Consider the following 11187-nt stretch of genomic DNA (forward strand, 5'->3'; position numbering starts at 1 on the left):
AACCTCAATTCGAGAGTTTTCACACGGGGATGGGGAAACGTTCCATGAGGCATGGGAAAGATTCAATGAATTGCTTAGGAAGTGTCCACATCATGACATGCCCAAATGGCAATTAGTTCAATATTTCTTCGAGAGCTTATCGGACAATTACAAGGGCATGGTTGATGCTTCCATGGGTGGCTCTTACATTGATAGGCATGAGGACGACGTGTGGCGTCTTTATGAGAGCATGAGTGAGAATTCTTTGCGACGAACTTTATCTTCTAAGAATAGTAGGAATTCAAGTGGAAGGAAGAGTGTTGGCTTACATTAAGTCGACCATTCTAATAAAATAGCTGCTGAGATGAGGTCCTTATCTCAAAGGTTTGATCAATTCTTGATCAACCAAAACTCGGCAAATCAAGTATCATCTGTCCCTAACCATTCCCATTATGCATCCAATGAGACATATGTGACTTGTTCAAGTGTTTTACATGCTACTTCCAATTGTCCCCATGGAGATGTGCAAAATGAGCATCATGAACAAGTCAATGCAACTTTTGTTAATCATGGGAACAACCCTTATGGCAATCATTATAATCCTAGTTGGAGGAATCACCCGAATTTCTTTTGGAAAAACCAAGGGGAAGGCTCAAACCCTCCCCAAGGTGGTTTCTAAGGGAAGTATGTTCTACCTCCGATGTAAAGCCAAGGTTCCCAGGGATATAGACTATTCCAATCACAAGGAAACCAATTCTCTAATTCTCATTTTCCTTATCAACCATCATATTCTCAAGGAAATGCTAGGAGTCCCGCTTTTGCAGAGAAAATTTTGACCGCTCTAGGCACTCTAAAGGCTAACACTCAATTGCTTCATTCTCATTCTCAATCCATTGTTAAGCTAGAAACCCCAAGTAGGGAACATAGCTAGTACTTTAAATGCTAGAGAGAAAGAGAAAATGCCTTTGAATGCCCCACCAAAGCAACAATGTGTTGTGGAGACTCATTCCTCATCGGAAGGTCACACAATAGAGCATGTCAATGCGGTGACTACCTTGAGAAGTGGGAAGATTGTGGACAACCAAGTGCGTATGTCAAATGAAGAAAGTGAACTGGTGCAACCACAAGTTGACACCCGTCCCGTTTCACATCCTATTCCTCCTTCATTGCATATGCATGATGTTTCAAATGAGAATGTGTTGAAAAGTGATTTTGGAAAGAAAGATTTGCAACATGATTTCAAAACTTCTTGTGTTGAAGAGACTTCAAAGAAAATTTCTAAAAAGATTTTTGAGCTAAGAGCTCCATTTCCGGATGCCTTAAAAGGATCCATTTCAATTGACAAGCAAAAGGACAAAGCAAATGAAATTATGGATATGTTTAGGCAAGTGAAAGTCAATCTTCCACTGTGAATGCAATTAAGCAAATTCCGGCTTATGCCAAGTTCTTAAAAGACTTATGCACCCAAAAAAGAAAGAACAAAAGCCAAGCACCTAGGAAAGTGGTCTTAACCGAGCAAGTAAGCTCAATTTTGCAGCATAACACTCTTCTAAAGTTTAAGGACCCCGGTTCACCTACCACTTCATGCATCATTGGAGATCATATCATTAATCGGGCTCTCCTTAATTTGGGAGCAAGTGTTAACCTTCTTCCATACTCGGTATATGCCAAATTAGGCTTAGGAGACTTGAAACCGACGTCGGTGGTTTTGTAACTTGCCGATCGATCTATCAAAAAGCCTAGCGGTATCATTGAGGATGTATTGATTAAGATTGATAAATTTTTCTTTCCCATTGATTTCGTTGTCATTGACACGGAACCGGTTCCAAATCTTAAGAGCCAAATTCCCATTATCCTTGGCCGTCCTTTCTTGGCAACTGCAAATGCCAACATTAATTGTAGGACGGGGATAATGAAGATTTCATTTGGTCACATGAAGGTAAAGTTGAATATTTTTAATCCAACCCCCAATTCATTTGACAAGCATAAAGAAGTGAATGTTGTAGAGAAATGTCATAACTATGAATATGAAGGAATAGAGTCTTTGCTTGAAACCAAAATTCCAAAAAGCTCATCTTCAACCTTGAAACCAAAGAAAGTTGTTTCAGAGTCTTGTTTTGAAAGGGCATGGAAGCCCAAAGATTGCTTTGACCAAGGACTAAAAACTTATTTTGAGCTTAATCCAACAAGTTCCTGAAAGAACCATTTGTTGGGTGGAGTTCAAAAAATTTATCACCCATCAAAGAGGGGATGCACTACAAGATGTTTGATCTGGGCTAAAAGAGCCCAACGTCTTGCTAGAGACGTTAAAGACTAGTACATTTCATAGAGTGTTAAAACCCTATTTCTCCCTCATTTCTATCTTTACTTTCATTTCTTGCGAAGTCTAAATATTGGCTTTGGGTTCATATGCATTGCTAGGAACTATAATTAGGATTGCATGCACTCTTATGTTGAAATTGAGCATTTTGTATAAGTTTGATCGATCGAACTTCCCACCTGTATCAAACCTACATCCAAATCACTCTCTGTCCAATCGTTCGAACAAAACCTACATATTTCAGCTCTCTGTCCCATCGTTCGAACTTGTTCCTAGATCGATCTTTAGTTCTTCGATCGATCCAACTTTATCTTGGATTGATCTGTAGTTCCAACACTTAAAAAAATTTTGAACCTTTATCCAAAAGCCTCTCTGTCTCATCGATCGAACATTTCTTCAAATCTTTGCATTCTCGATCGATCGAAAGTATTCTGAGATCGATCTTGGAGAAATCAATCTTTGTTCTTTGATTTTCAATTTTGACTTTGTTTTAAATTCTTAATTTCAAACATTCCAAAAAATATTTTATTATTTTTATTGTCATTTTTATTTTTATTTTCCAAAAATAAATAAATAAATAATAATAATAAATAAAACTACAGTAATAAAAAATATATATAAATAATATAAATAAATAAATATTTTTCAAAAATCCTAAAAATACTTTTACTTTTATTTATTTTATTTTTATTTTTCAAAAATCCCAAAAATATTTTGTCACTTAAGAGGAGAGATCGATTTCAGTTCGATCGATCTGAGGATTCAGTTCGATCGATCGAACTGGCAAGGGAATGTTTTTTTAAAAAATCAATTTAGGGTTATTCGATCGATTTCACAAAAATTGATCTCAAACCCTCGTTTCACCTTTCGCCGCTGCATCCCAACTCTTCTCCATCTCTGGCGAAACTCCGGCAGTCTTCATCTCATCCTGAATCTCTCTCTTTTCTCGAATCTAGGATCTCATCTTCATCTCACCTTCTCTTTCGATTCCGGTAAGATCCGAGATCTCATCTTCATCTCACCTTCTCTTTCGATTCCGGTAAGATCCGAGATCTCATCTATGACTTCAAGCTTCGATTTGATGAATCCATGCTTTAAATGTTAGATCTATGTTGTTTTGATGATGCATATCGCCATTGATGAAGCTTTGAACCTTTGTGTATATATATGTATATAGGTTTTGAATAGTTCTTGATTTGATTTGATTTCGGGGGTCACGGGCCGAATCAAGTGACCAATGTTGATGCTTTGTTGTGTAAATAGGCCCATGACCATGTTCGTGAAGGCCCCGTGCCATCCACGTCACAGATCTGTGACTTTTTGAGTTTCACCTCACAGTTCGATCGATCAAACTTTTTATTCGATTGATCTGTAACAAATCGATCTCACTTATTCTCGATCGATCGAACTTGCATCGATCTCACATGGTTGTGATCGATCGAATTTCACAGATATACTTCACACATTTCACACACCATCTCTTGTGTTTCATGCTATCTTATACATGCCCAATGCCTGTGTTTTCCACATTGGATGCATTCTATACTTATACTGTCTAGCATGTCTCACATCATGTCACTTATTCCTTGTCACTTACATAGATTCATGTTCCTTATCTGTTTTGTCTATCTTATTTGACATACATGATTCTATCAATTGTGCTTTAATTTTTTATACCGGCACTGACTTCCTTTTTGCAAGTTTTCCTTTTATTTTATAGGCCATGGCTAGGGTCAAGACTGTTGCTCGCGGACACTATCACCGCAGGGCCAAGCGGAGTTTGGACGATGAGGCAGGTCCATCTCACGCCTAGGACCCCATTTAGAAGGAGCCAGCAGAGCCCACTCTACCTCAGTCTCCATCTGATAGTCGACTATAGTCTTCAGCCAAGGCATCTTCTTCACAGGCTAACGCTGAGGCTGAGCACATACCATCTCCATCACCACCGCCAGCTCAGCTAGCCCAGTACTTAGACCGGCCATTACCTAGATACTCAAGCCTTCGGGTGGCTCACGAGTCAGTCTTTAACATTGACTACTTCTCCCAGTCTGTTCTTACCGGAGCAGTATACGACGATATAGACCAGAGGGGCATCTCAGCCATGCTAGCCCCTGTCATATACCCAGTATACCCGAGGTTGGTTCGGATGTTCTTCCAGAACCTTCGACCTGCCCGGAGTACCATTAACGGCCACCTTATCAGTATCACGGTGGACACTCTTTCCAGATCCTACCGTTGTCCACACATCTACCCTCCTAATCTCCAGGATACCTATCTTACTCTATGGAGGCCCACATATGTAGACATGGCCGTTTTAGTCACAGGTCACTATGCCGGTGGCGAGACTTTTGCCACCCGAACTTATCTGCCAGACAACCTGTGGTTCTTCGACTCGGTGCTATACCGAAATGTTTTTATGGCCGGCCACAAGGCACAGAGGTGCAATGACTATCTTACAGCTTTATACGCCCTCTATACAGGGTACTGGCTGTCCATTCCTGCGCTCATCTGGAGCGTTATGATGAAGCTGTATGTTGACCAAATCAGCAAGGCCAAGCCCAAAAGGGCTAAGTATCTCCTATTCGGCCATCTCATCACATAGATTCTGAGAGACCAGCGCTATCCCTTCCAGCCACAGAAGCATACTGAGTTTGGGGACTGCACATTCAAGAAGAAGGATTGGGATAAGAGCTACAATGCTCTTATTAAGAGTCTGCAGTCCGATGCTGTCGAGGCAGTTGAGCTAGAGAGAGAGGAGATGGAGCAAGCAGTAGCAACAGCAGATCAGGCGGCGGATGATATACCAGTAGATCCGCTTACCATGCACATGGATATTGACTTGGAACAGCCTACAGAGGGCCAAGAGCATCACTCTTCGGTTGGGTCGCCAATTCATGATAAGGAGCAAGCTCAGGATCATCATTCTCCCGTTCCAGCGGTACCTGAGGCTCCAGCATAGGTACCCGGCTATGGAGAGCGACTCTAGGCTTTGGAGGATGTTGTAGTATCTATCCGCGCCGACACGGTCTCTATCTGAGAGGATGCTGTCTCCATCCGAGCTGACATTTCATCTCTCTGTACCGATGTCATGGCTGCGTTGCGAGACTTATCTCGAGATATCTGCGGAGCACGCCCTGCCCGTCCTACCTCCTCTTCCTTATCTCTCTAGCCCTTTACTCCTGTTATTTTATATATCTGTGATACATTATTACTGTTACTCTATTTTTGCGGCCAGTCTGTTGGCCCTGATATTGTGCTATGATGTATATTATTTCTGTTTATACATGTTATATGTTGAATACTATACCTTGTATTGATATATCTGTTTGTGATTGAGTCCATCAGGTGTATCCAAGTGACTTCAGTGAGAGAGAGTACTGTCCAAAATTTTCAGGACCACCCTTATACCTCTCTCTATTTTCAGTTGCTATCCCATTTACACTTGCATGTCCACTGTGTACTATTATTATCCTTCTTATTATCTGATAAGTTTTATCCAAGTGCTAAATTTTCAGGACCACAGTTAATCCTAAGTTTGGGGGGGCTATGCCACCTACTTTGGATACTTCTGTTCCGGCCATTCATTGCTATAGTTGCACTGGTATACTCTTTCATTTTATTCTCTTTGCACATTGAGGACACTGTGCCATTTAAGTTTGGGGGTAATAGTGTGATTTGCAGTGTTTGATTTAAATTCAAAATTTTGAACATGACTTGTGCATTTGAGGGATTTTCTATGATTGGTCCATAACTAGCTATGACTTTGATCTTTTGAGGACTATATTACATAGAATTTAAAAATTACTTGACTTGAGAGTCCAATACTCCTTGTATGCCTTGTGGATGCCATTTAGGAGTAAATTTTTCAAAAAATTAATATCTTGCTTGCACTTGCGGTCTGCATCATCCTGATTTTGTGATTATTTTGAGACTCACTCTAGTATTCTACACTAGCACAGGAACACACTAGCATTCATTTGTGGGGTACATGCTTTGTTGATTATTGAATTGGTTATATCCTAATTGGGCTAGTAGTGCATTGAAAACTTTCATTCTTGATAAAGGTGGATAACAACCCCTTTTCACTAAGTAGCCGGGATTCTAGCCTCATCAAGCACTGAACTTCTAGCGCCGAAAGGTGGAGGGCCCAAACTCTAGGTTAATAAATGTATTAATAAAAAATAAAAATAAAATAAAAAAGTTGCAAAAGTAATAAAAAGTGAGGACTTCTCCCAAAAGGTGAGAAGTAGGAAATGATTAGATGGAGGTTGTCTTGATTTGTAGCCTAGTTGATTTGAGCTTGTAAGTCCTTAGGGGTGTTTGAACACCTAATGCCCTAAAGCCGTCCGGTTTGGGAGTCATTAACCTAATGCTCGACCTCATGAATCGCTAGAAAGCTTAATAGATCAACACATTGCACTATGCTTCCATCTTTGATCCTTAGGGATAAAAAAAAAAATTAAAAAAAAAAAAAAAATTCGAGTGAAAAGAATAACCGCACCTAGAATAATAAAACTTTAATAAAAGGTCCACTTTTTGTCTTGATGATCGGTACTAGATTTGTGTGCTAGTTTGAGGGTAAGGATGTGATTAATTCTTTAATTGGCTTAGATAGCAACATACTTGATGCCGGTCCACTCATAAAGGATTCTAGAGTTGTTTTTGATTTTCATGATCATTCTCTTGGTGTGTGGAGGACCAAACTTACTTGCTTGATGTTGAAATTTTGGGAGATTGCTTGGAATTGTTTGAAAAATTGCATACTTGAGATAGTTTTCTCCCAATGCTTGTTCGCAATATTAGTGCCTCTTTTGAAAGAATGTGCTTAATGTTTGTGGATATCATTTCTGGAAACCCTCACGAGACTTCACTCATCCACTAGGGGTAATCTAGGGGTTTCAAAGGCTTGTTGCATATGCTAAATGTAATCGTGTTCCGTACGAAAGTGGCGTTATCCATTTATTGCTTTCTAGTTCATAGTTGTATAGTTGTTCATTTCATTCCTCTACTTTCTAGTTCATTGCTAGGGACTAGCAATATTTAAGTTTGGGGGTGTGATGAGCGTTGAAAAGTGCACATTTAAACCCTTTAAGCTTAGGTATTCTAGAACCTTTATCTGTCTTATTTTCTCGCTTTAGATTGATTTTGTATTATTTCCATTTTTAGGTATTTATCTCCAAAATAAGCTAACTCAGCTAAATAAGAGCATAATTGAAGCAATCTTGAGATGAATCAAAGAAAGGAGGAAAGTGGGAGCAAAAGGAAGCAAGTGGAAATTTAGCAAGTTCGATTGATCTCAGAAAATATTCGATCGATCGAAAGTTCATCGATCTCAGCATTCCAAGATGGATCCAAGCTCTTTTGTCCTTATCCAAAGATCCTACAAAGTTCGATTGATCCAACTTTCTTCCGATCGATCGAAAAGATTCCATCTTATCCACTTGTACCACCCTACTTACCACATTTGTCTCTTTCCCAAAAATATATTCAAAATATCTCAAATTTATTTTTATCCAAAAAGGCACCGCCATAGAGGATCGATCCAGCTTAAATTCGATAGATCTTAGCCATGTTCGATCGATCTCACCACAAGTTCGATCAATCAAACTTCCTAAATCCCGAGAAAATCCAAATTCCAGCTCATTAAAAGTTATCTCATATCCAATCATTGGGAGGAATATTGGTGTACAAGCCTAGCTCATTTAAGGTGATATTTGACCTACCTATATAAGGAATATGAGCCACTTTTTGAGGGGAGATACATAATATGCTTCAGAGTAGATAGAGGCACAATATATTGATATTCTTAGTGAAGAAGAAAAGAAAGGAGGAGGCTAGAAACACAAGCTTGGTGTTCTTCCATCAACCACGAAGAGGAGTAATCTTTACCATGGAGTTAGCCCTTGTGGGTTGGAGGACACCATCCATGAGTGCCTAGACATCCTCTTAGGGCTAGAGTTAGCCCTAAGCATATTTTCTACATCTTGATTTATGTATTTTTGAGGGAATTTGTATTGTGATACATGTTTTGACACTTTTATATATATAGATCTTGTTTATTCAATGATTTGTATGGTTTAATGCTTCCAATTGATCATTTCATTCTATCCATATGTCTATGTATGCTAGAATAGATGTTCATGTGTTTGTCTCTATTTCTTGTGTTGTTGATACATGTTTGTGAGTATTAATGCTATAGATCTAGAGATTGTCAAGACATAGTGCTTAATGGAATGCTCTTGCGTTTTGTTTGATGATTCATACTCATTTCTTGATGGATTGTGCATCTCCCTTAGTTTAATTAGTTTAATTTCATGTCATTAGCTTAATTGTAGTGTAGTTGTAGTTTATATGTTAAATGGGTTGGGGTTGACACCCCGAGCCATACCATTCTTGTCTTGATAAGCATGCAAATGATGTATGGTAATTGTATGAAAGTATGAGTGAAAATTCCATGCATACGTCCTTATCTTTTAAAAATGCTAGAAACCTAGGTGGAAGGAAGAATGTCGGCTTATATCAAGTTGACAACTCCAATGACATAGCTACTGAAATGAAATCCTTATCTCAAAGGTTTGATCAATTTTTGATCAACCAAAATTCGGCGAATCAAGTATCTTCCTCCCCTACTCATATTCATCATCGTGCATCTAATGAATCTTACATGACTTGTTCAAGTATCTTGCATTGTACTTCCAATTGTCCCCATGGACATGTGCAAAGTGAGCTCCATGAGCAAGTTAATGCTACATTTGTTAAGCAAGGGAATAATTCCTATGGCACTCATTACAATTCAAGTTGGAGGAACCATCCGAACTTTTCTTGGAAAAGCCAAAGGGAAGGCTCAAACCCTCCCCAAGGTGGTTTTCAAGGGAAGTATGTTCTGCTACCAATACAAGGCCAAGGTTCCTAAGGTTTTAAATCATCATCATTTCAATCACACCGCAATCAATTTTCTAATTGTCATTTCCCTAATCAACCATCATATTCTCAAGGAAATTCTAGGAGTCCCGCTTTTGAAGAGAATGTTTTGACCGCTTTAGGCACTTTAAAGGCGAACACTCAATTGCTTCATTCTCACTCTCAATCCAATGCTAAGTTAGAAACCCAAGTAGGGCAAATAGCTAGTACCTTAAATGCAAGAGAGAAGGGGAAAATGGCTTTAAATGCCCCACCAAAGCAACAATGTGTTGTGGAGACTCATTCCTCATCGGAAGGTCCCACAATTAAGCATATCAATGTGGTGACAACCTTGAGAAGTGGGAAAATTATGGACAACAAGGTGGGTATGTCAAATGAAGAGAGTGAACCGGTGCAACCAAAAGTTGACACATGTTCCGTTTCACATTATATTCCTCCTTCATTGCATATGCATGATCATTCAAATGAGAAACTATTAGAAAGTGATTTGAAAAGTGAGTCCAAAATTGATTTGAAAGATGAATTGAATAAAGCTTTGAAAAAGATTTTAAAAATTCTTGTATTGATGATGTTTCAAAGAAAGTTTTGAAAAAGTTTTTGAGCCAAGAGCTCCATTTCCGGATGCCTTGAAAGGATCCATTTATCTTGACAAACAAAAGACCAAGACCAATGAAATCATTGAAATGTTTAGGCAAGTGAAGATTAATCTTCCACTTTTAGATGCAATTAAGCAAATTCCGGCTTATGCCAAGTTCTTGACAGATCTTTGCACCCAAAAGAGGAAGAACAGAGCCAAACACCTAGGAAAGTGGTCTTGACCGAGCAAGTGAGCTCAATCTTGTAACATAACACCCTCCCAAAGTTTAAGGACCCCAGTTCACCTACTACTTCTTGCATCATTGGTGACCATGTCATTAATCGGGCTCTTCTAGAGTTAGGAACAAGTGTTAACCTTCTTCCATACTCGGTATATGTCAAATTAGGCTTAGGAGACTTGAAACCGACATCGGTAGTTTTACAACTTTCTGACCGATCCATCAAAAAGCCTCGGGGTATCATTGAGAATGTCTTGATTAAAATTGATAAATTCTTCTTCCCAGTCGATTTCGTTGTCATTGACACAGAACCGGTTCCAAATCCCAAGAGCCAAATTTCCATTATCATTGGCCATCCTTTCTTGGCAACCGCAAATGCCAACATCAATTGTAGGGCGGGGGTAATGAAAATCTCATTTGGGCATATGAAAGTGAAGTTGAATATCTTCAATCCGACCCCAAATTCATTTGACAAGCATGAAGAGGTAAATGTTGTAGAAAAATGTCTAGACAATGAATGTGAAAGAATGGAGTCTTTGCTTGAAACCAAAACTTCAAAAAGTTCATCTTTAACCTTGAGTCTCAAGAATGATGTTTCAAAAACTTGCTTTGAGAGGGCATGGAAGCCCAAAGATCACATTGACAAAGGACCAACAAATTCCTTTGAACCTAATCCAACAAGTTCTTTAAGGAACTGTTTGCTGGGTGGAATTCAAAGTACCCATCACCCCATTAAGGAGGGGATGCATTATAAGATGTTTGATCCGGGCTAAAAGAGCCCAACATCTTGCTAGAAACGTTAAAGACTACTAAATGCTTCATAAGGTTTACAACCCTATTCGTCCCTCATTTCTATTTTATCTTTCATTTCTTGCGTCGTCTAGATATGTTTTGGAATTCATACACATGGCTAGGATTTTGATTGAGTATGCATGTACTTTCATTCTGAAAATAGGTATTTTGTCCCTCTTCAATCAGTCTCAAATGAGGTTCGATCGATCGAACACCCATTCCTGCATCCAATCATTTCTCTGTTCCATCGATCTAAAATTTCCTGCATAAATCAACCCTCTGTGTATCGTTCAAAAATCTCTATGGATCAATTTGAAAGTTCCTAGATCGATTTAACTTTTTCTTGGATCGATCTTCACT

The 11187-nt window shown here is 39.0% G+C and overlaps 1 pseudogene; it reads right to left on the bottom strand.

Moving 5' to 3' along the window:
* On the bottom strand, positions 1 to 99 carry LOC132267821 (small nucleolar RNA R71; annotated as a pseudogene).
* Between the last annotated feature and the right edge of the window lie 11088 nt (positions 100 to 11187).

This window comes from Cornus florida, unplaced genomic scaffold, assembly GCF_030987335.1.
Source record: "Cornus florida cultivar Cherokee Brave unplaced genomic scaffold, ASM3098733v1 CherokeeBrave_3.0.0_Hap2_Chr07, whole genome shotgun sequence".
In the NCBI taxonomy this organism is placed as follows: domain Eukaryota; kingdom Viridiplantae; phylum Streptophyta; class Magnoliopsida; order Cornales; family Cornaceae; genus Cornus; species Cornus florida.